Source organism: Tupaia chinensis, unplaced genomic scaffold (assembly GCF_000334495.1).
Source record: "Tupaia chinensis unplaced genomic scaffold, TupChi_1.0 Scaffold147010_1, whole genome shotgun sequence".
In the NCBI taxonomy this organism is placed as follows: Eukaryota; Metazoa; Chordata; class Mammalia; order Scandentia; family Tupaiidae; genus Tupaia; species Tupaia belangeri.
This window is the reverse complement of record NW_006206863.1, coordinates 29,126-32,913: the sequence shown is the minus strand read 5'-3', so window position 1 is coordinate 32,913 and position 3,788 is coordinate 29,126.

Below are 3,788 nucleotides of genomic sequence, written 5' to 3'. Positions count from 1 at the left end.
GCTGAACCAAATTTGTCCTTTATGATGACCTAATTGTAGATCTAGCAGATCTAGATCTATGCCATAGAAGTGAAAGATACAGTTTTTTTAATGATCTATCAGAGAGCATTTGTCACCAAGATCAACAGAAAATGGTTGGTCCAGAAGAGCTGCAGGTGGGGCCGGCAGGTGGCATGGTGTTTAAGGGCGCTGGATTCCCACGTGGCCAACCGCGGTTTGAGTCCCAGACCTGGTGGCTTGCTTTCTCACTTTCTCTGTCTCACTCTGTATCTGTCTGGTCAAATTGAAATAAACAAATGAATAAATAAAAAAAAAAAAAAAAAAGTAAAAAAAAAAAACCCAAAAAAAAATTTAAAAAAAAAAAAAAAAAGAAGAGCTGCAGGTGAGTTTCCACAGGTGCAGATCTGGATGGCTTGGAATAGTACTTGTGGGTCCAAGGAAGGAGAGCATAGGGTCCGCACAAGGAAAGGAAAATGGAATAGCTAGTTATATTTCAAGGCTATCTCTGGGAAGGAAAAAACAAACAAACAAACAAACAAAAAAAACACAAAACATTGTTCACAAAAATTCCTAACTTTTCTTATGGTTTTTAAAAAGAAATCAATCTCTGCTTCTCTCTGGTGAAATTTGAAAAAATAAATAAAATAAATTATACTTAAAAAAAAAAATAGTCAAACGCAGTTTGAGTCCTAGACCCGGTGGCTTAAACTCACACTGGGTGCACATGCGTGTGGGTCCAGGATCCCGAGAGGAGAATGGAGGAGAATGGATTGTAGTGTGGCCATCCCCCCACCAGAGGGTGAGTTCTCGCTTTCTGTCTCTCTGTCTTTCTGGTGAGCGCACACACCCCATAGCAAAAACCTCTCAAAAAAAAGAAGATAGAAGGAAAGAAAAGGAATTTGCTAGAGGGTGCATGCACTCTCTAGAGACACAGAAATAGACACAGAGGGGGAGGAGAAAATACCCCTATGGGGATGGTCACACCACAATACCTTGCCCTCCCTATTTCCCTCCTTTTGGGATTTTGGGCATGCATGCACATGTGCCTGGTGTGTTTCTCAAGCCACCAGGTCTGGGACTGGAACTATATGGCCAGCCACATGGGATCCAGCTCCTTAACCACTAGGCTATGGAGCTGGCCTGCCTTTGACTTTTAAACTGGAAAAGGAGATAAACTACCACTACTGTGCAAATTTTTATCCATCAGATATATTCATCTCCAAATATACTGTCGATTTCCACTGTCACTGTCAATTCATGTCCCTTCATTTTAACTTCTTTTTTTGAGGGAAGGGTTTTTTTTTTTTTTTTTGAGAAATTTTTGCTAGAGGGAATGTATGTTCACAGGAGAGACAGACAGAGAGAGACAGAAAGTGATAAATCACACCCTGGGGGGATGGTCACACCACAATCCCTTCTCTTCCATTCTCCCTTCAGGACTTTGGACAGGCACGTACATGTTCCTGGTGTGACTTTTAAGCTTCCAGGTCCAGGACTAGAATCAAGATCTACTACATGGGTGTCTAGCAATGTAACCATTACACCATCTGCTGGTCCCCATTTTAACTTATTTAGAAATAATCTCTTTAAAAAATATTTTTGCTATAGGGCATATGTGTGCTTGCTGGAAAGACAGAGACAGAGGGAAAGTGAGAAATCACCCCCTAGGAGGGCTGGCCATACTGCAATCCCTTCTCCATTCTCCTCTCAAGATCTTGGGCATGCATGCACACGCACCCCATGTGAGTTTAAGCCACCAGATCTGAGACTCAAACCACGGTGGACTATGTGGGAGTCCAGTGACATAATCATCATGCCATCCACTCGTTCAAACTTACAGGAATATCACAGGCATCAATAAGGTATAAAGAGTATATCATATCCTTTACCCAAATTTACCTATTATAACCTATTAGCCCATTTACTTGATTATTTGAGTGTACTTTCTCTGTCTATACGTACACAAGATTTTTTTCCCTAAGAAAGTTACATACATAAATTTTCAGTATTTCTGGATTCAATATTTATAGGTTCAAATTCTTTATAAAAGGCTGTTTCATCTCTGTGACAGTTGTATAGTTGTTACAGAATATTATAAAATGAAAACTCACATGGCATATTTTAAGGCTGAATTGGTAATTGTTTAAAGTTACTATGTTTGCCATTATAAAATCTCTAAGTTTACATTATGAAAATTGGCTTTGAGGCTATGCAATTATAATATAAATGTAGATTTACAACTAAAATATGTTTTACATTACAAATTGGTTCACATAAAAAGCTAGACAATAGGCCAGCCAGTGGCATAGTAGTTAAGGCAGCTAGATTCCACACAGCCGGCTGCATGGTTCAAGTTCTGACCTGGCAGCTTGAGAAATATACACCAGGTGCATGTACACCTGTGCCCAAAATCTAGAAAGGAGGGAGAAATGGAGAAGGAATTGTGGTGTGACCATCCCCCCATAGAGGATGCTTTCTCACTCTCCCTGGCAAATTAAAGAAAGCAAACAAACAAAACCCCCAAACTCAAAAACCTAGGCAATATTGTAAAGTTATATAGACCTATCAACATTTTCTATTTAAATCTTCCAAGTAAAGGAGAAGTGGTTGGAAGGGAGGGAATTGAGGGGTGGGATAACAAAAAAGTTTTATTTATATATTTATTTAGTTTTTAGATTTTTTTTTGCTAAAGTGAGAATATGTTTGCTGGAGTGAGACAAAGACAGTGAGAGGAAAAGTGAGAACTCACCCCTCAGGAGGGATGGCCATACCGTAATCCCTTTTCCTCTACTCTCCTTCTAGGACTTTGGGCATGCACACACACACACACACTCCCTGAGTTTCAAGCAACTAGGACAGGGACTTGAACTGCTGTTGGCCATGTGAGAGTCCACTGCCTTAACTACTATGCCACCTGCTGGCTTCCCCAAGAATCAAAACATTTAATGAACACAAAAATGGAAAATTATTTGGTGATGATAATGTGTATGGTAATATCTTTGACTGGACTAATATACAGTGTATTCATGCTGGGAAAATCTATTTTGTATGCTGTAAAGATGTACAGTGATTGAGGAACCAGCAGATGGCATAATGGTTATGTTGCTGGACTCCCATGTAGTTGACTGTGGTTCAAGTCGTGGACCTGGTGAGGTACATGCATGCCCAAAATCCCAAGGGGAGAATGGAGAAGGGATTGTGCTGTGGCCACCCCCCAGCCCCCACGGGTGATTTCTTGCTTTCTGTCTCTATCTCTCCAGTGAGAGCACATGCCCTATAACAAAAAATCTCTTTAAAATATGTACGGTGATTAAATGTAAAAAATAAGAGATAAAAAGAATATCATAAATTTTTAGTAATTTAAAATGTCAATGTTTAGTTTTATCATGTTAATGCTGTTAGTTTTTTTATATTTAAAATTTTAGGACTTTAGATAAATACAATAAGGAGGTATTATATACCTACATCTGCTTAAAGATATAAAATGTAGAATTTAACACTAAGACTACTTGGTATAACAAGCTGAAAGAAAAAGGATTAAAAGTCATCATATAATCCCTGTGGGAGTGCATGTACTTTGGTATAAACTACATCATCATTTTGAAAGTTCAAGGCAAAATAATAATGTATTATGACAATTATATCTGTATAATTTATGAAGACTCAGGGCATGGAGGCGCCTGCCCTATGGCAAAAACCTATGGAAGCTGGATGATTGCAGCCTTGAGTCTCTCTCTCTCTCTCTCTCTCTCTCTCTCTCTCTCTCTCTCTCTCCCCGCCCTTGTTTT